At 46.5% G+C, this 22,470-nt stretch overlaps 1 long non-coding RNA gene across 1 annotated transcript; it reads right to left on the minus strand.

The window, feature by feature from the left end:
• Positions 1 to 2,930: 2,930 nt before the first annotated feature.
• LOC139053214 (uncharacterized) lies at positions 2,931 to 9,280 on the minus strand. Its single transcript, XR_011510314.1, has 3 exons — positions 8,849 to 9,280; positions 7,639 to 7,731; positions 2,931 to 3,182 (listed from the first exon to the last, which is right to left on the minus strand). It is a non-coding gene; the product is annotated as an uncharacterized lncRNA (long non-coding RNA).
• Positions 9,281 to 22,470: the final 13,190 nt, after the last annotated feature.

Here is a 22,470-nt window from a genome sequence, read left to right on the forward strand (position 1 = left end):
GTCGCCTTCACTCCGGACGTTCACTTCGCGTCGATGAGCACAAAAGTACACGAAAACAACGAGGTGGTACAACCTAAACGCAGCAAAACACAATCTAATTACTCACAACTTCAAGGATGTCACGGAGAACACACACATGTGCACCCCGCGCGCCGCCGCGAAACGCAGGAAATGACGTAGTGGCGATAGCGGCGACACCCATCGGGGGAAGTTATTTTAATTTCGGTTTCGTTTTCAAGGCATAAAAACAAATATTTTTGTAAACTATGTGTGTGTATTACTTTCAAAGCTATTTATTTTACGCTACCTCTAAGCCATTTTCTGTGTTTACGGGTAGTTTCACTGGAAATTTATTTCCAGAAACATGGGCTGATATCAAATCAAATGGAGCAAAGGTGGGCTGGTAACTGCGTGTAAGTGAAATTATTTGTCGATGCTTTCTTTTTTGTTTGTTTGCTTGGACGTTCATTTGTAAAGAGACATGGCCCTTCCTGATTGTATAAGATACAGAGGTACTTGCGAGTCTGCCTTTTCTTTTATGCACAGAGAAACAGAGAGAGAAAAAGAGCTTTAATTGGCATTTTCAAGAAGTTCACAATGCTCATATTTCTGAACTGGAGTGCTCACTCAAATTTTAAATAGCTTGGATTAACGGCAGATATAAAAGTACTTGCATAATAGCTTTCTAAACGTATAGGCGACACCACGAAATTTCACATGTGCAGAATTACACGAAAACCTTAAGTTTCCAAGTACGAAAAGTCTTTCTTTGCCTGCTGTCGTGAAAGTGCAACCGAAGCGAATCCAGATCTCGGGGTTTTTTTTTCTTTGTTTTTATGAGCGGGTGAGCGAGCGGGGCCTATGACCGCTCAAAAGAAAGAACAAATATAACAGCGATTCCCCTCTGGTGGACAGCACCGTGAGTTGTCGTTGTCATAATCTGATGTCGGTCTTTGTCTTACTGCAGTTGCTTATAATAGCAGTTTGACGGGTAATGACGAAGATATATTCAAAATCGAGGTATTTTGTGCATGCGGTAGACAAGTCATTTTCCACCCAACTACACTCGCCCTCAAACTACCACGAGCAGAGCAATTTAGTATTGTTCCCATTCAATAGCTGTGCCTATACCATCGCCGAACCCCTTTGCTCGGCGAGGGTGCAGCTCTGGTAAAGGCTAGTGAATGACAACAACAATTTCCTGGCAAAGTGTGGGAACTGTGATGACATTTCGTCTGGGTGTTGGCTTTAAGTATTCTCTTGTCTCCCCTTAGTACCATACTGTCTCTCCTCTGCGCTGTTGCATGTGAGTACAAAAAAGTAAGTGCTGCACCATCTGCACTACTTTTGCGGTGGGTGGGAGTGGGCAGAAGGGGGCTAACGCGTAATTAGTCTTCCAGAGGGCATTGTGTCGATGGCCAGGGTGTTTCAGTGGGCATTGTGACGGCCAAAGAGGTCCAAAGAGTATTGTAGCGATGCCCACGAAGTTCTCGATAAAAGGACTCGCACACGCCTTCCGCGCGTCCCTCTCATGTTCATTATGCACGCTCTCAAACCACCCACCGACGCGGCTGGCAAGCCAGTGACAGCAGCAGCAGCAGCAGAATTGGAAAAAGTGAGGGAGGAGGCATAGAAAGCTTCGCTTTAAAATCTGGCAGAGTGCCCCTGTGCACGCTGTAACCTGCAATCCAGAGCTCTGGTGTTTTGACAAAATTCAATTTCATTCTGCAAAGTATTTCTTTCCCGTATTCAGCATGTGCACCTGTCCTACCCGTCTCGCGAGGGGAGACGGGCGAGTCTCGCGCAGGTCTACATATGCCAAGACACCGCGAACGTACTTGGCAGGTGGGCAGTAGCGCGCACACTTGAAAAATGCCTCACCACTGTTCCGTGAACAAAGATGGGTCTGCAAATGCCCCGCCAATTTCTGGAATCTCGTTATATCTACAATGATTGGTTTGTTATCCTATTCATGCATGCAATAGTACTGTCTCCAATTTGGGAGGGGAAATATTTCAGTAAATACCGTTGTTAGTCGGTGTTGTAAATACTTTATGCATCGCAAGTTGTACGTTGGTTCTCTATACTTTCTTAGATTATTCTCCCTTTCTTTTTGAGCACTCCGTTCAGGCAGCTGTTTGTAAGCCAGTAGAACGTTCCTTTACTATACAACTACAAACTTAATAGTTTCTTTTTGTACAGCCAGCTTCGTAAATTGACCCAGACGCGAAGCCACGAGCGTTTTGCACGGCTTTTTCTGCAGATTCTGCTTGAGCAAAGCATAGTGGTGCGTGAGAAGGCTCAAGTTTTCCAACGAACCTACCTTGTTTATAAACTTGAGAGAAGCAGAACGAATTGGGGTTATTGATTCGGCGAAAGAAGGTCAGGTGGGGTCAAAGCTTCTGGAATCGGCGTATCTTTTGTCCGCGTATCGTTCGTCGCACCCTTTTCTGCCTGTTTTGTCATGCTTGAAAGAAACCTACACTGTAAAATAATTTACACCCCTAAGGGTTTTTTTCGGTGTCTATAACTAACCCCCTAGCACCCTTGAAAAAGCTGGGTTTTATAGGGAATTACACCCTTATGATGGTTATTCTATATTCCAATAACACCCTATCCCTTGAGGGTGTTTTGAACAACATATTACCCTTCGACCCATGGGGTGTAAGGGTGTGATCAGGAATATATTACCCCTTCACCTATCGGGTGTAATGAGCAATATAATAGCCCTTGAAGTACGGCATGTGGAAGCGGGTACATATGCACTTCATTGTTTGTTTCTAAGTCTGCAGTTAGGCTAGCACACAGAAATGTTATGTATGGTGTGCATACAATAGGTAATGTGTTTACAAACGCACTGCATAGCAACTTTGAGAGAAAACACATTATCACTTGTGAGTGTTCTGCGTGAATTGGTCCCATTTATCACAGATACAGAGTGACTGCATGGAGGGTCATTTATTCTAGCCTCCTGTACAATATTTTGAGCTTGCACTATGCCTTGTGGTGACAAGTCTTGCGGCCGTTCTACATTGAAGAACAGTCTCATTCAAACCAAAGTTCCAGGGCACAGGCGAGGATGATGATGCCTTTTTGTAGCTCCATTCCAATGTCCTAAGGCGAGCCATCATAGATGAAGCCATTTCTTCATTGATCACTGTAGCCATCTGCTTCTTTTCTACCTGCAAAATGATTTGTTGCAATTTAATGTCAGGAAAAGTACACGAAACATGACTAGCAGCACTTCCCTGCATCATTCACTTTAATATTTCAAGATCACATGAAGAGCAGGTTAAAGAAAACAAGCACAGATAGTGCTCACTTCCAGGAAATCGTTATTTCGAAAGAATAAGGCATTTAATCTGCCACATCATGAATGTAGGAGAGACAGGCTACACAACTATATGAGGGCAATTCAGAAATTATTGCCTCCAAGCCCACTACTTTGCCAATATTACAGCAAACTTTTTGAACTTTTTATCATTGATGCATTTATGCTTAAGCTATCGAATGTCACTTGCCTCGCCTTCCTATCTCTTCTCGTTCCAGAGTAATCGAGCAATTCATGGCATCCAGTGGTGACATCCAGTTGAAACAACAGGCTGTAATTGAATTTCTGACTGGGGAAGGTTGTGCGCATATCAACATTCATGGCCATTTGACTGCAGTTTACAGGAATGCCTGTGTTGACGTCAGCACTGTGCAGAGGTGGGCAAGGACTGTGAAAGACCAAAATCCTACCACATCAAATCTCCCGGATCAGCACCGAAATGGATGGCCCACAATGGCTTCTGATGAGGGTCATGAACATCAGCAGATGAGTTGACTCGCTGCAATCGCAGGATCAAGCAACACCAGATTACAACACTCGCCATTTCCATTGCCTCAGTGAACCACATCATTAAAGACCTGCGTTACAAGAAGACTTGCGCTTGTAGGGTGTCACGGTAACTGACGACTGACATGAGAAAGTCGAAGCATAGCCAACAAGTTCAATTCTTGTAACCCAGGAGGTTTTTAATTATGTGGTTCACTGAACCAATGGAAATAGCGAGTGTTGCTGCAATCTGGTGTTGCTTGATCCTACGATTGACCCGATTCAACTCGTCTGCCTGATGTTGATGATCCTCACAAGAAGCCATTGTGGGCTGTCCAGTTCGGTGCTGATCCTGGACATTTGATGCGGCTGGATTTTGATGTTTCTCAGTACTTGCCCACCTACGCACAGTGCTGATTTCAACACAGGCATCCCCGTAAACTGCTTTCAGATGGCAATGAATGTTGAAGGGCGCAGAACCATCCGCAGTGAGAAATTCAATCACAGCCCACTGTTTCAACCGGACATCACCACTGGATGCCATGCATTGCTCGATTACTTTGGAACGTGAAGAGATAGGAAGATGGGGCAAGTGACATTCTATAGCTTAAACATCAGTGCATTAATGATAAAGAGCCAAAATGTTTTCAGTACTACTGGTAAAGTAGTGGGTTGTGCATCAGTGCACAACCCACTTTTGTGCCTCAGTGCATAAAAGTACATTTTGTTAAACAAGTAAGTGGAACAACAGTGCATTTTTCCGGCAAGTTTGATGGTGCATATCTCCAAACTGACGCCATTCTGGAAATCAATTCCAAGTAGATACACCTTGTAATCTCACTGGCTATGATTCGTAAATTACAATATGTGCCCCAGATATGTGGTGGCGCTGGCAAACACTCCCAGCGTTCTACTAGGAAGCATAAATACCCAAGAAAGTGATGGGGAAACGGCGCCCGCAGTAGCTGAATTGGTAAAGCATCTAACGCGTAATGCAAAGACGTGGGTTCGTTCCCCACCTGCAGCAAGCTGTTTTTTCATCCACTTTCATTTCCATTAATTTATCATTTCTTTATTTCATTTGTTAATCACAAGTAATTTACCCTAACTTGTCCTTGGTGTAAGTGTTTGCTGGCTTCTTAGGATATGATTAATAAACATCGGGTTTCTTGGTTAAGCCCCTTTCTTTTCGGTTATATTAGCTATAATGTAATTCATTCGAAAGATAATAATTTTTTTTAATTAGTTTAATATGTTTTGATTTCTTGTGCTAGATATATCTGCGTGTTTGAATATTCCTGCTCAAGGACTAGAATTATGCTATATGCAACAGGACTATACTTAAAAATTCCACAAGACTGAAAATCATCACCCTGAATAAAAACAGTGTGAATTTAAAAACAAGCTTCAGTGAACCTTATTGAATCAGCAAATGGCCAGTGTAACTAGTCTGATCATCCTGGAAATCTTTCGTAGCTTATAAGCATAGTGAATTTCAATTCCACATTTAGGAGTGCAAATTTTTCTAGAAGTCAGCTTTTCCTTTTTAACAGCTAGCATCCCTGCCAGTTTGCTTAAACATAATGTTGCATGACTTCAACAGTACTGCACAATCACTTTTTTCTGCTCACAGTGTCTAGTGATGTGTCTTTAGCAGCTGAGATAATTAATGTTCATGCAGATAAACATCAGAAAACATTGCAATAACTGCCAAGAAAATGCAATCATGCGTTTTGTTTACAAAAGAGCATGTGCTCTACCTTCTGCCAGGTTTGTTTTCCGTGTCAGGCTAGAACGGAACTTGCACAAGAGGCACCTTTTGCATCCATGAAGATATTTTATGAGGTTATGGTGGTGTCGAAACATGACATCAACCATAGCACTTTAAACTATTTTATGAAACAGGTATTTGTACAAAGATAGAAAAGGCACCAATTTTGAATTTATCACATTTGGTTTAGAGTACCATAGTATAAATGGCTCAACTAGTACAGGTACGCAAACGGGCTAGTTGGTATTGGTCGATGACGTTAGACAATGTGAACTCGACAAAGGATGGAGAAAGAGGCGATAGCATTTGTTCCATTTCTCGCCACTTTTGACGTCCCTTGTACAAGTCTGCGCTGTCTGTCGAACATCATGGATCAACTAGTACAGCCTGAAAAAAATGTCATGAAAGAAAACTTGACTTTCAACCTCGACAATTCTGCCTGTTAGGTATTATGGTTTCTTTAGAACTTATTTCTTTATACAAAGTCAGACCCATCAAGTAAAGCTTACTGAGAAAGAAATGAAGAACAACGTCAACACCTCTCAAGGCACATGCATCAAAAGAGTCAGAGCACCATACACATTACCTTTAGGTGCAAGAGTATTCTCTTTCTTAGGCAAACTGCATTTCTAGTTTCTTAAAGCCTGTATATTTATTTGCCACAGCTATGGGAAAATCACAAGGTGGAAAAGATGTGTTGGTGCAATTTCAACTATTATGTACAACAGCAAAAGGTAAAGCACAGGAAGTCTCACTGCTCCTCTGTCTAAATGACATTCAGTTTCATTTGTCATGTCCACTCCTATCCTGATGGCAGCAGAAACAGGAAGACAGCAGCGTGGTTCAGAAAGTAGATGAAGGAGCTGATATCCTAGCTGACATAAAGAGTAAAAAACGGGAGCTGGTCAGGCCATGTAGTGCAGACGTGAGACATCATTAACTAGCGCGAAAAAGACAACGGACGACAGCTAGAAGCACACAGGACAGAACTCTAGGCTTCAACTGAAATTTTGGCTACGCAGAAACATAGGATTTAGGGGATGCGACCTCAACGCATCGAAGCAACATTTATCTTTCCTTTTCCCTGCCTGACACAGGAGGTATTGGAGCCAATCGATGGGCAGGTTCATTTCGACATACGAACACTCTTTTTTGGCGAGAGCAAGGGAAGGGGTGCTTACACACTTATCACCTGCTTTTCGATGCAAAGTGCTTCGAATATTTTCATGTCGACCTGCCTTTAGAGCCGCGTGGGCAGATGAGTGCTTTGAAACTGCTCAGTGCATGAGCACTTACAGCAATGATTGGCCAGATGGCCACCAGCCATGACAGCTGCCCTATCTTTGTTCCCCCAAGCGGTCGTTTAAACACCGACCTGTTTGGCTTGAGGACACATAGGGCAGCTAGAGTGCCTTGGTGGCTGGTGGCCACATGGCCAATCATCGCCATACGTGCTCATGCACCGAGCAGTTTCAAAGCAATCGTGTGCTCAGGCAGCTCCAGAAGCAGGTACATAGGGAAATATACGAACCACTTTGCATCAAAAAAGTGGGGAATAGGTGTGTAAGCACCCGTCTCTGGCTCTTACCAAGAATGTTCGTAAGTGAAATTAACCTGTTCATAAATTTGTTCCGATAGCTCCTGTGTTGTTTCTGTCCGTCGACATTCTGTGCATTCCATGTTTCTGTGTAGCAAAAACTTCAGTTGAAGTCTAGACTTCTTTATTATGTGCTTCTTGATGTTGTCTTTTTCACGCTAGTTATTGATGTCTCAAGTCTGCAATGAGCACCAACTAGCCCAAGTGCCTTCTCCAACCATGTAATGCATAGGGCAGATAACCGGTGGCACATTCGAGTTACAGAATGGATGCCAAGAGAAGAGAAGGGTAGTCAAGGACGGTAGAGAAGTAGACTACGATGAAGTCAAAAAATTTTGCAGGCTTCACTTCGAATCAGCTAGCGCAAGACAGGGGTAATTGGAGCTCACTGGGGGAGGTCTTCATCCTCCGGTGAAAAAAATATGTAGGCCAATTGTGATGAAAAAAGTATACCTGTCGGGTCAGACGTCTTCACTGTCTTTTCAGCAACGTGTAGGCCCAAGACAGCCAGTCGGTTCCCATGCAATTGCTTCATGCTGACTGCAACTGCATGGGCACAAGAAAACAACCCACCATTAATACCATTCGAGATTGACGACTCAATAAAAGAACCTCTAAAAACTGCAAATACAATTAAGCATTTAACAGCTTAATAAATACATATATAAAGGCCGAGAATAGTTACAATAACCATACACTTTATAACTAGACATTAAAATAAGGTAGTGAAGCGTACAATAACCGTAGGACGCTAAGTGCAATTCATTTCAGAAATACTGTTGACAACTGACAGGACGCCTTAGGCAGGGTTCAGTCACACAACAAGAAAACAAATAGTAGTAATAATAAGCACGCCTGCGTGAAACCAAGAAACGAGTACAAGGACGAGAAGAAGATTGATTAGGCTCGGTGTGCTTATTTATCAAAAAGATAAATTTATAAACAAATAGCGCAACCACGCATTCATCCGCAACAGCACGACAGCTTCTATAACAAACGAGCAAAACTTAAAGCGATTGATAAGTACATAGCCGGGATTGTCGTGGTTCTTTTGTTTTGCATTAGTTCTAGTCATGAAACCACAAGCATTGCAAGCTGCCTGCGCCATTACCTACCACGGGACCTCCGACAAAAAAATAAATAAATAATAACAATTGAGTGAAAGTACACAAGCGACATTTCATACGGTTGTCACACTGCACACTTTTGGCCGCGATCGATCCTGACTGGAATCGAATTTCTGGACGCGTTTGGCCTCGTTGCACAATCGGTGGACGGGAGCCAATCGCGGTCGAAAATTTCGATCCAGAACGCGCTCAATCGTGCTCGAAAGTGGCCGTGTGACACCGGTATAAGTCTGCGCCCATCTTTGGTAACAGAAAGAACCAATTAGTCAAACCAAAGTATTATTTCCCTGCCTGCGCCGAATACTGACGCGTAGCAGTACTTAATTCTCTACAACTCTAGTTGAGGACACGTGAACAATGAAACATTCATTTTTTTTTTCTTTTTCACATTCGGTGCCCATAGGCTACGCCAGGAGTACATATACTACACTCGCATCCAACACACCTTGCGCTGTCCTTTAAATAAATTACGCGAAAATTACTACCACAATGACGCACCATAAAAAACGCGACGCTGAACGTGGCTACGTACGTACCTTTTATAAGAGCAGTTCATGCGCCTTGCAAAAGGCCCTCGGTTTGAAGGCGGAGCGCTGTCACGATCTGTACTCTGGGCACGCCGTTTCGTTTACGTAGTGGATGGACCATGTTGACGATGCATTCCGCCGAAAAACAAAACGTCCACTTCATCACTGTTCAGGCCGAATGGAAGATGTTTTCTCCTTCGCCACGAATGACGGCCGTCGTAGGCGTAGTAAACACACTGTCACAAAGAAACACCGATGTCGTAGGCCGCTGGTGCCCTTCTTTCTCACGCATAATCGCGTCTCCTTCACTCCGGACGCTCACTTCGCGTCGATGAGCACAAAAGTACACGAAAACAACGAGGTGGTACAACCTAAACGCAGCAAAAAACAATCTAATTACTCACAACTTCAAGAATGTCACGGAGAACACACACATGTGCTCCCGGCTGCCCACCGCGAGACGCAGGAAATGACGTAGCGGCGATAGCGGCGACACCCGTCGGGGGAAGTTATTTCAATTTCGGTTTCGTTTTCAAGGCATAACAACAAATATTCTTTCAACTATGTGTGTGTATTACTTTCAAAGCTATTTATTTTACACTACCTCTAAGCCATTTTCTGTGTTTACGGGTAGTTTCACTGGAAATTTATTTCCAGAAACATGGGCTGATATCAAATCAAATGGCGCAAAGGTGGGCTGGTAACTGCGTGTAAGTGAATTTATTTGTCGATGCTTTCTTTTTTGTTTGTTTGCTTGGACGTTCATTTGTAAAGAGACGTGGCCCTTCCTGATTGTATAAGATACAGAGGTACTTGCGAGTCTGTCTTTTCTTTTATGCACAGAGAAACAGAGAGAGAAAAAAAGCTTTAATTGGCATTTACAAGAAGTTCACAATGCTCATATTTCTGAACTGGAGTGCTCACTCAAATTTTAAATAGCTTGGATTAACGGCAGATATAAAAGTACTTGCATAATAGCTTTCTAAACGTATAGGCGACACCACGAAATTTCACATGTGCAGAATTACACGAAAACCTTAAGTTTCCAAGTACGAAAAGTCTTTCTTTGCCTGCTGTCGTGAAAGTGCAACCGAAGCGAATCCAGATCTCGGGGTTTTTTTTTTCTTTGTTTTTATGAGCGGGTGAGCGAGTGGGGCCTATGACCGCTCAAAAGAAAGAACAAATATAACAACGATTCCCCTCTGGTGGACAGCACCATGAGTTGTCGTTGTCATAATCTGATGTCGGTCTTTGTCTTACTGCAGTTGCTTATAATAGCAGTTTGACGGGTAATGAGGAAGATATATTCAAAATCGAGGTATTTTGTGCATGCGGTAGACAAGTCATTTTCGACCCAACTACGCTCGGCCTCAAACTACCACGAGCAGAGCAATTTAGTATTGTTCCCATTCCATAGCTGTGCCTATACCACCGCCGAACCCCTTTGCTCGGCGAGGGTGCAGCTGTGGTAAAGGCTATTGAATGACAACAACAATTTCCTGGCAAAGTGTGGGAACTGTGATGACATTTCGTCTGGGTGTTGGCTTTAAGCATTCTCTTGTCTCCCCTTAGTACCATACTGTCTCTCCTCTGCGCTGTTGCATGTGAGTGCAAAAAAGTAAGTGCTGCACCTTCTGCACTACTTTTGCGGTGGGTGGGGGTGGGCAGAAGGGGGCTAACGCGTAATTAGTCTTGCAGAGGGCATTGTGTCGATGGCCAGGGTGTTTCAGTGGGCATTGTGACGGCCAAAGAGGTCCAAAGAGTATTGTAGCGATGCCCACGAAGTCCTCGCTAAAAGGACTCGCACACGCCTTCCCCGCGTCCCTCTCATGTTCATTATGCACGCCCTCAAACCACCCACCGACGCGGCTGGCAAGCCAGTGACAGCAGCAGCAGCAGCAGCAGAATCGGAAAGAGTGAGGGAGGAGGCATAGAAAGCTTCGCTTTAAAATCTGGCAGAGCGCCCCTGTGCACGCTGTAACCTGCAATCCAGAGCTCTGGTGTTTTGACAAAATTCAATTTCATCCTGCAAAGTATTTCTTTCCCGTATTCAGCATGTGCACCTGTCCTACCCGTCTCGCGAGGGGAGACGGGCGAGCCTCGCGCAGGTCTGCATATGCCAAGACATCGCGAACGTACTTGGCAGGTAGGCAGTAGCGCGCACACTTGAAAAATGCCTCACCACTGTTCCGTGAACAAAGATGGGTCTGCAAATGCCCCGCAAATTTCTGGAATCTCGTTATATCTACAATGATTGGCTTGTTATCCTATTCATGCATGCAATATTACTGTCTCCAATTTGGGAGGGGAAATATTTCAGTAAATACCGTTGTTAGTCGGTGTTGTAAATACTTTATGCATCGCAAGTTGTACGTTGGTTCTCTATACTTTCTTAGATTATTCTCCCTTTCTTTTTGAGCACTCCGTTCAGGAAGCTGTTTGTAAGCCAGTAGAACGTTCCTTTACTATACAACTACAAACTTAATAGTTTCTTTTTGTACAGCCAGCTTCGTAAATTGACGCAGACGCGAAGCCATGAGCGTGTTGCACGGCTCTTTCTGCAGATGCTGCTTGAGCAAAGCATTGTGGTGGGTGAGAAGGATCAAGTTTGCCAACGAACCTACCTTGTTTATAAACTTGAGAGAAGCAGAACGAATTGGGGTTATTGATTCGGCGAAAGAAGGTCAGGTGGGGTCAAAGCTTCTCGAATCAGCGTATCTTTTGTCCGCGTATGGTTCGTCGCACCCTTTTCTACCTGTTTTGTCATGCTTGAAAGAAATCTAGACGACCGCACTGCTTTAGAGCAATTGTGGCGCGTCCAGCTGCATGCTGTCACGTGGCCTATTCATTTTGCTAGATTCCTGGCGTCCCAAAAGCAAGAGCTGCACTAGTTCTGCCTTGCTGAAAACATTTTGAACATTTTTCTTTTGGTTAAGTATTCAATACTAGAAAAAGTAGGTGCGCGCTTTTGGATTGCGCGGAATTTGTGCGTGACGACATTTAGGAACTGTGTGCCACCTAGAACACTGTGACATAATAGATAGTAGTGCTTCAGCAACAGGCTTTTCCCTGGACATATTTAAAATGGCTTATCAAAACAGACAGTGAAACGGAGGGGGACTCTCTTCAGGAGTTTTGTGGGCTTTGAAAGCCCCAGATGTCTCGGTGGGGAAGGGCTTGGGGTAAGGCAGGGCCCATTTCTGGATCCGCCACTGGTTTTTAGTGCCGTGGGACACGCCGTCTCTTCGTGCAATTGTATGTTTGTGAATGTGATAAAAACAAACAAAAACACCCTTGCACCCACCCCCAATATTCTTAGTCAGTGCACCCTTTCGGTGGGTAAAAGGGTGTTATGGCATCTAGAACTGCCCTATGCTTCGCAAAAAGTCATGATGATGGGATGTTTCTTGAATGAAAACACCCTTCAAGGGTGTTATGATTCGCAATTCTCACCATCAAGGGTGTAAATTATTTTACTGTGTAGACGACCGCACTGCTTTAGAGCAATTGTAGCGCGTCCAGCTGCATGCTCTCACGTGGCCTATTCATTTTGCTAGATTCCTGGCGTCCCAAAAGCAACAGCTGCACTAGTTCTGCCTTGCTGAAAACATTTTGAAGATTTTTCTTTTGGTTAAGTATTCAATACTAGAAAAAGTAGGTGCGCGCTTTTGGATTCCGCGGAATTTGTGCGTGACGACATTTAGGAACTGTGTGCCACCTAGAACACTGTGACATAATAGATAGTAGTGCTTCAGCAACAGGTTTTTCCCAGGACATATTTACAATGGCTTATCAAAACACACAGTGAAACGGAGGGGGACTCTCTTCACGAGTTTTGTCGGCGTTGAAAGCCCGACAATGTCTCGGGGGGGAAGGGCTTGGGTTAAGGCAGGGCCCATTTCTGGATCCGCCACTGGTTTTTAGTGCCGTGGGACACGCCGTCTCTTCGTGCAATTGTATGTTTCTGAATGTGATAAAAACAAACAAAAACACCCTTGCACCCACCCCCAATATTCTTAGTCAGTGCACCCTTTCGGTGGGTAAAAGGGTGTTATGGCATCTAGAACTGCCCTATGCTTCGCAAAAAGTCATGATGATGGGATATTTCTTGAATGAAAACACCCTTCAAGGGTGTTATGATTCGCAATTCTCACCATCAAGGGTGTAAATTATTTTACTGTGTACTCTAAATTACAAGGCGGATTTTATTCACACGGTGTTGGAAGTATATCAATAGTCACTGCATCCATTAACAAGACAGGTAATAAAGGCGCGCACACGTTCATGGAGCCATGATGCGCGCCGAACAATGCGCGCACGCAGAACGCGGCATGGCCGATGTCGCACGTCGCAATGAAGCCTAGCTACAGCTACTCTAAATTACATGGCGGATTTTCTTCACACGCTGTTGGAAGTACTTCAATAGTCACTGCACCTATTAACAAGACAGTTAATAAAGGCGCGCACACTTTCGTGGAGCCATGATGCGCACGGAACAGTGCGCGCACGCAGATGCGGCATGGCCGGTGTCGCACGTCGCAATGAAGCCTAGCTGCAGCTACTCTAAATTACAAGGCGGATTTTCTTCACACGCTGTTGGAAGTATTTCAATAGTCACTGCATCCATTAACAAGACAGTTAATAAAGGCGCGCACACGTTCGTGGAGCCATGATGCGCGCCGAACAATGCGCGCACGCAGAACGCGGCATGGCCGATGTCGCACGTCGCAATGAAGCCTAGCTGCAGCTACTCTAAATTACAAGACGGATTTTCTTCACACGCTGATGAAAGTACTTCAATAGTCAATGCATCCATTAACAAGACAGTTAATAAAGGCGCGCACACGTTCGTGGAGCCATGATGCGCACGGAACAGTGAGCTCACGCAGATGCGGCATGGCCGGCGTCGCACGTCGCAATGAAGCCTAGCTGCAGCTACTCTAAATTACAAGGCGGATTTTCTTCACACGCTGTTGGAAGTATTTCAATAGTCACTGCATCCATTAACGAGACAGTTAATAAAGGCTCGCACACGTTCGTGGAGCCATGATGCGCACCGAACAATGCGCGCAGGCAGAAAGCGGCATGGCCGATGTCGTACGTCGCAATAAAGCCTAGCTGCAGCTACTCTAAATTACAAGGCGGATTTTCTTCACACGCTGTTGGAAGTATTTCAATAGTCACTGCATCCATTACCAAGACAGTTAATAAAGGCGCGCACACGTTCGTGGAGCCATGATGCGCACCGAACAATGCGCGCACGCAGAAAGCGGCATGGCCGATGTCGCACGTCGCAATGAAGCCTAGCTGCATCTACTCTAAATTAGAAGGCGGATTTTCTTCACACGCTGATGAAAGTACTTCAATAGTCAATGCATCCATTAACAAGACAGTTAATAAAGTATTTCAATAGTCACTGCATCCATTAACAAGACAGTTAATAAAGGCGCGCACACGTTCGTGGAGCCATGACGCGCACCGGACAATGCGCGCACGCAGAAAGCGGCATGGCCGATGTCGTACGTCGCAATAAAGCCTAGCTGCAGCTACTCTAAATTACAAGGCGGATTTTCTTCACACGCTGTTGGAAGTATTTCAATAGTCACTGCATCCATTACCAAGACAGTTAATAAAGGCGCGCACACGTTCGTGGAGCCATGATGCGCACCGAACAATGCGCGCACGCAGAAAGCGGCATGGCCGATGTCGCACGTCGCAATGAAGCCTAGCTGCAGCTACTCTAAATTACAAGGCGGATTTTCTTCACACGCTGTTGGAAGTATTTCAATAGTCACTGCATCCATTAACAAGACAGTTAATAAAGGCGCGCACACGTTCGTGGAGCCATGATGCGCACGGAACAGTGCGCGCACGCAGATGCGGCATGGCCGGTGTCGCACGTCGCAATGAAGCCTAGCTGCAGCTACTCTAAATTACATGGCGGATTTTCTTCACACGCTGTTGGAAGTATTTCAATAGTCACTGCATCCATTAACAAGACAGTTAATAAAGGCGCGCACACGTTCGTGGAGCCATGATGCGCGCCGAACAATGCGCGCACGCAGAACGCGGCATGGCCGATGTCGCACGTCGCAATGAAGCCTAGCTGCAGCTACTCTAAATTACAAGGCGGATTTTCTTCACACGCTGTTGGAAGTACTTCAATAGTCACTGCACCTATTAACAAGACAGTTAATAAAGGCGCGCAAACGTTCGTGGAGCCATGATGCGCACGGAACAGTGCGCGCACGCAGATGCGGCATGGCCGGTGTCGCACGTCGCAATCAAGCCTAGCTGCAGCTACTCTAAATTACATGGCGGATTTTCTTCACACGCTGATGAAAGTACTTCAATAGTCAATGCATCCATTAACAAGACAGTTAATAAAGTATTTCAATAGTCACTGCATCCATTAACGAGACAGTTAATAAAGGCGCGCACACGTTCGTGGAGCCATGATGCGCACCGAACAATGCGCGCACGCAGAAAGCGGCATGGCCGGTGTCGCACGTCGCAATCAAGCCTAGCTGCATCTACTCTAAATTACAAGGCGGATTTTCTTCACACGCTGTTGGAAGTATTTCAATAGTCACTGCATCCATTACCAAGACAGTTAATAAAGGCGCGCACACGTTCGTGGAGCCATGATGCGCACCGAACAATGCGCGCACGCAGAAAGCGGCATGGCCGATGTCGCACGTCGCAATGAAGCCTAGCTGCATCTACTCTAAATTACATGGCGGATTTTCTTCACACGCTGTTGGAAGTATTTCAATAGTCACTGCATCCATTAACAAGACAGTTAATAAAGGCGCGCACACGTTCGTGGAGCCATGATGCGCGCCGAACAATGCGCGCACGCAGAACGCGGCATGGCCGATGTCGCACGTCGCAATGAAGCCTAGCTGCAGCTACTCTAAATTACAAGGCGGATTTTCTTCACACGCTGATGAAAGTACTTCAATAGTCAATGCATCCATTAACAAGACAGTTAATAAAGGCGCGCACACGTTCGTGGAGCCATGATGCGCACGGAACAGTGAGCTCACGCAGATGCGGCATGGCCGGCGTCGCACGTCGCAATGAAGCCTAGCTGCAGCTACTCTAAATTACAAGGCGGATTTTCTTCACACGCTGTTGGAAGTATTTCAATAGTCACTGCATCCATTAACGAGACAGTTAATAAAGGCTCGCACACGTTCGTGGAGCCATGATGCGCACCGAACAATGCGCGCAGGCAGAAAGCGGCATGGCCGATGTCGTACGTCGCAATAAAGCCTAGCTGCAGCTACTCTAAATTACAAGGCGGATTTTCTTCACACGCTGTTGGAAGTATTTCAATAGTCACTGCATCCATTAACAAGACAGTTAATAAAGGCGCGCACACGTTCGTGGAGCCATGATGCGCACGGAACAGTGCGCGCACGCAGATGCGGCATGGCCGGTGTCGCACGTCGCAATGAAGCCTAGCTGCAGCTACTCTAAATTACATGGCGGATTTTCTTCACACGCTGTTGGAAGTATTTCAATAGTCACTGCATCCATTAACAAGACAGTTAATAAAGGCGCGCACACGTTCGTGGAGCCATGATGCGCGCCGAACAATGCGCGCACGCAGAACGCGGCATGGCCGATGTCGCACGTCGCAATGAAGCCTAGCTGCAGCTACTCTAAATTACAAGGCGGATTTTCTTCACACGCTGTTGGAAGTATTTCAATAGTCACTGCATCCATTAACAAGACAGTTAATAAAGGCGCGCACACGTTCGTGGAGCCATGATGCGCGCCGAACAATGCGCGCACGCAGAACGCGGCATGGCCGATGTCGCACGTCGCAATGAAGCCTAGCTGCAGCTACTCTAAATTACAAGGCGGATTTTCTTCACACGCTGTTGGAAGTATTTCAATAGTCACTGCATCCATTAACGAGACAGTTAATAAAGGCGCGCACACGTTCGTGGAGCCATGATGCGCACCGAACAATGCGCGCACGCAGAAAGCGGCATGGCCGATGTCGCACGTCGCAATGAAGCCTAGCTGCATCTACTCTAAATTACAAGGCGGATTTTCTTCACACGCTGTTGGAAGTATTTCAATAGTCACTGCATCCATTAACAAGACAGTTAATAAAGGCGCGCACACGTTCGTGGAGCCATGATGCGCGCCGAACAATGCGCGCACGCAGAACGCGGCATGGCCGATGTCGCACGTCGCAATGAAGCCTAGCTGCAGCTACTCTAAATTACAAGGCGGATTTTCTTCACACGCTGATGAAAGTACTTCAATAGTCAATGCATCCATTAACAAGACAGTTAATAAAGTATTTCAATAGTCACTGCATCCATTAACGAGACAGTTAATAAAGGCGCGCACACGTTCGTGGAGCCATGATGCGCACCGAACAATGCGCGCACGCAGAAAGCGGCATGGCCGATGTCGCACGTCGCAATAAAGCCCAGCTGCAGCTACTCTAAATTACAAGGCGGATTTTCTTCACACGCTCTTGGAAGTATTTCAATAGTCACTGCATCCATTACCAAGACAGTTAATAAAGGCGCGCACACGTTCGTGGAGCCATGATGCGCGCCGAACAATGCGCGCACGCAGAAAGCGGCATGGCCGATGTCGCACGTCGCAATGAAGCCTAGCTGCATCTACTCTAAATTACAAGGCGGATTTTCTTCACACGCTGTTGGAAGTATTTCAATAGTCACTGCATCCATTAACAAGACAGTTATAAAGGCGCGCACACGTTCGTGGAGCCATGATGCGCACGGAACAGTGCGCGCACGCAGATGCGGCATGGCCGGTGTCGCACGTCGCAATGAAGCCTAGCTACATCTACTCTAAATTTCAAGGCGGATTTTCTTCACACGCTGTTGGAAGTATTTCAATAGTCACTGCATCCATTAACGAGACAGTTAATAAAGGCGCGCACACGTTCGTGGAGCCATGATGCGCACCGAACAATGCGCGCAAGCAGAAAGCGGCATGGCCGATGTCGCACGTCGCAATCAAGCCTAGCTGCATCTACTCTAAATTACAAGGCGGATTTTCTTCACACGCTGTTGGAAGTATTTCAATAGTCACTGCATCCATTAACGAGACAGTTAATAAAGGCGCGCACACGTTCGTGGAGCCATGATGCGCACCGAAGAATGCGCGCACGCAGAAAGCGGCATGGCCGATATCGCACGTCGCAATCAAGCCTAGCTGCAGCTACTCTAAATTACAAGGCGGATTTTCTTCAGACGCTGTTGGAAGTATTTCAATAGTCACTGCATCCATTAACGAGACAGTTAATAAAGGCGCGCACACGTTCGTGGAGCCATGATGCGCACCGAACAATGCGCGCACGCAGAAAGCGGCATGGCCGATATCGCACGTCGCAATGAAGCCTAGCTGCAGCTACTCTAAATTACAAGGCGGATTTTCTTCAGACGCTGTTGGAAGTATTTCAATAGTCACTGCATCCATTAACGAGACAGTTAATAAAGGCGCGCACACGTTCGTGGAGCCATGATGCGCACCGAACAATGCGCGCACGCAGAAAGCGGCATGGCCGATATCGCACGTCGCAATCAAGCCTAGCTGCAGCTACTCTAAATTACAAGGCGGATTTTCTTCAGACGCTGATGAAAGTGCTTCAATAGTCAATGGATCCATTAACAAGACAGTTAATAAAGGCGCGCACACGTTCGTGGAGCCATGATGCGCACCGAACAATGCGCGCACGCAGAAAGCGGCATGGCCGGTGTCGCACGTCGCAATCAAGCCTAGCTGCATCTACTCTAAATTACAAGGCGGATTTTCTTCAGACGCTGATGAAAGTGCTTCAATAGTCAATGGATCCATTAACAAGACAGTTAATAAAGGCGCGCACACGTTCGTGGAGCCATGATGCGCACGGAACAGTGCGCGCACGCAGATGCGGCATGGCCGGTGTCGCACGTCGCAATGAAGCCTAGCTACATCTACTCTAAATTTCAAGGCGGATTTTCTTCACACGCTCTTGGAAGTATTTCAATAGTCACTGCATCCATTACCAAGACAGTTAATAAAGGCGCGCACACGTTCGTGGAGCCATGATGCGCGCCGAACAATGCGCGCACGCAGAAAGCGGCATGGCCGATGTCGCACGTCGCAATGAAGCCTAGCTGCATCTACTCTAAATTACAAGGCGGATTTTCTTCACACGCTGTTGGAAGTATTTCAATAGTCACTGCATCCATTAACAAGACAGTTATAAAGGCGCGCACACGTTCGTGGAGCCATGATGCGCACGGAACAGTGCGCGCACGCAGAAAGCGGCATGGCCGATATCGCACGTCGCAATGAAGCCTAGCTGCAGCTACTCTAAATTACAAGGCGGATTTTCTTCAGACGCTGATGAAAGTGCTTCAATAGTCAATGGATCCATTAACGAGACAGTTAATAAAGGCGCGCACACGTTCGTGGAGCCATGATGCGCACCGAACAATGCGCGAACGCAGAAAGCGGCATGGCCGATATCGCACGTCGCAATGAAGCCTAGCTGCAGCTACTCTAAATTACAAGGCGGATTTTCTTCAGACGCTGTTGGAAGTATTTCAATAGTCACTGCATCCATTAACGAGACAGTTAATAAAGGCGCGCACACGTTCGTGGAGCCATGATGCGCACCGAACAATGCGCGCACGCAGAAAGCGGCATGGCCGATATCGCACGTCGCAATGAAGCCTAGCTGCAGCTACTCTAAATTACAAGGCGGATTTTCTTCAGACGCTGTTGGAAGTATTTCAATAGTCACTGCATCCATTAACGAGACAGTTAATAAAGGCGCGCACACGTTCGTGTAGCCATGATGCGCACCGAACAATGCGCGCACGCAGAAAGCGGCATGGCCGATATCGCACGTCGCAATGAAGCCTAGCTGCAGCTACTCTAAATTACAAGGCGGATTTTCTTCAGACGCTGATGAAAGTGCTTCAATAGTCAATGGATCCATTAACAAGACAGTTAATAAAGGCGCGCACACGTTCGTGGAGCCATGATGCGCACCGAACAATGCGCGAACGCAGAAAGCGGCATGGCCGATATCGCACGTCGCAATGAAGCCTAGCTGCAGCTACTCTAAATTACAAGGCGGATTTTCTTCAGACGCTGATGAAAGTGCTTCAATAGTCAATGGATCCATTAACAAGACAGTTAATAAAGGCGCGCACACGTTCGTGGAGCCATGATGCGCACCGAACAATGCGCGCACGCAGAAAGCGGCATGGCCGATATCGCACGTCGCAATGAAGCCTAGCTGCAGCTACTCTAAATTACAAGGCGGACTTTCTTCAGACGCTGATGAAAGTGCTTCAATAGTCAATGGATCCATTAACAAGACAGTTAATAAAGGCGCGCACACGTTCGTGGAGCCATGATGCGCACCGAACAATGCGCGCACGCAGAAAGCGGCATGGCCGATATCGCACGTCGCAATGAAGCCTAGCTGCAGCTACTCTAAATTACAAGGCGGATTTTCTTCAGACGCTGTTGGAAGTATTTCAATAGTCACTGCATCCATTAACGAGACAGTTAATAAAGGCGCGCACACGTTCGTGGAGCCATGATGCGCACCGAACAATGCGCGCACGCAGAAAGCGGCATGGCCGATATCGCACGTCGCAATGAAGCCTAGCTGCAGCTACTCTAAATTACAAGGCGGATTTTCTTCAGACGCTGTTGGAAGTATTTCAATAGTCACTGCATCCATTAACGAGACAGTTAATAAAGGCGCGCACACGTTCGTGGAGCCATGATGCGCACCGAACAATGCGCGCACGCAGAAAGCGGCATGGCCGATATCGCACGTCGCAATGAAGCCTAGCTGCAGCTACTCTAAATTACAAGGCGGATTTTCTTCAGACGCTGATGAAAGTGCTTCAATAGTCAATGGATCCATTAACGAGACAGTTAATAAAGGCGCGCACACGTTCGTGGAGCCATGATGCGCACCGAACAATGCGCGAACGCAGAAAGCGGCATGGCCGATATCGCACGTCGCAATGAAGCCTAGCTGCAGCTACTCTAAATTACAAGGCGGATTTTCTTCAGACGCTGATGAAAGTGCTTCAATAGTCAATGGATCCATTAACGAGACAGTTCATAAAGGCGCGCACACGTTCGTGGAGCCATGATGCGCACCGAACAATGCGCGAACGCAGAAAGCGGCATGGCCGATATCGCACGTCGCAATGAAGCCTAGCTGCAGCTACTCTAAATTACAAGGCGGATTTTCTTCAGACGCTGTTGGAAGTATTTCAATAGTCACTGCATCCATTAACGAGACAGTTAATAAAGGCGCGCACACGTTCGTGGAGCCATGATGCGCACCGAACAATGCGCGCACGCAGAAAGCGGCATGGCCGATATCGCACGTCGCAATGAAGCCTAGCTGCAGCTACTCTAAATTACAAGGCGGATTTTCTTCAGACGCTGTTGGAAGTATTTCAATAGTCACTGCATCCATTAACGAGACAGTTAATAAAGGCGCGCACACGTTCGTGGAGCCATGATGCGCACCGAACAATGCGCGCACGCAGAAAGCGGCATGGCCGATATCGCACGTCGCAATGAAGCCTAGCTGCAGCTACTCTAAATTACAAGGCGGATTTTCTTCAGACGCTGATGAAAGTGCTTCAATAGTCAATGGATCCATTAACAAGACAGTTAATAAAGGCGCGCACACGTTCGTGGAGCCATGATGCGCACCGAACAATGCGCGCACGCAGAAAGCGGCATGGCCGATATCGCACGTCGCAATCAAGCCTAGCTGCAGCTACTCTAAATTACAAGGCGGATTTTCTTCAGACGCTGATGAAAGTGCTTCAATAGTCAATGGATCCATTAACAAGACAGTTAATAAAGGCGCGCACACGTTCGTGGAGCCATGATGCGCACCGAACAATGCGCGCACGCAGAAAGCGGCATGGCCGATATCGCACGTCGCAATCAAGCCTAGCTGCAGCTACTCTAAATTACAAGGCGGATTTTCTTCAGACGCTGTTGGAAGTATTTCAATAGTCACTGCATCCATTAACGAGACAGTTAATAAAGGCGCGCACACGTTCGTGGAGCCATGATGCGCACCGAACAATGCGCGCACGCAGAAAGCGGCATGGCCGATATCGCACGTCGCAATGAAGCCTAGCTGCAGCTACTCTAAATTACAAGGCGGATTTTCTTCAGACGCTGATGAAAGTGCTTCAATAGTCAATGGATCCATTAACAAGACAGTTAATAAAGGCGCGCACACGTTCGTGGAGCCATGATGCGCACCGAACAATGCGCGCACGCAGAAAGCGGCATGGCCGATATCGCACGTCGCAATCAAGCCTAGCTGCAGCTACTCTAAATTACAAGGCGGATTTTCTTCAGACGCTGATGAAAGTGCTTCAATAGTCAATGGATCCATTAACAAGACAGTTAATAAAGGCGCGCACACGTTCGTGGAGCCATGATGCGCACCGAACAATGCGCGCACGCAGAAAGCGGCATGGCCGATATCGCACGTCGCAATCAAGCCTAGCTGCAGCTACTCTAAATTACAAGGCGGATTTTCTTCAGACGCTGATGAAAGTGCTTCAATAGTCAATGGATCC

The sequence above is a fragment of the Dermacentor albipictus genome, unplaced genomic scaffold, assembly GCF_038994185.2.
Source record: "Dermacentor albipictus isolate Rhodes 1998 colony unplaced genomic scaffold, USDA_Dalb.pri_finalv2 scaffold_79, whole genome shotgun sequence".
NCBI lineage: Eukaryota > Metazoa > Arthropoda > Arachnida > Ixodida > Ixodidae > Dermacentor > Dermacentor albipictus.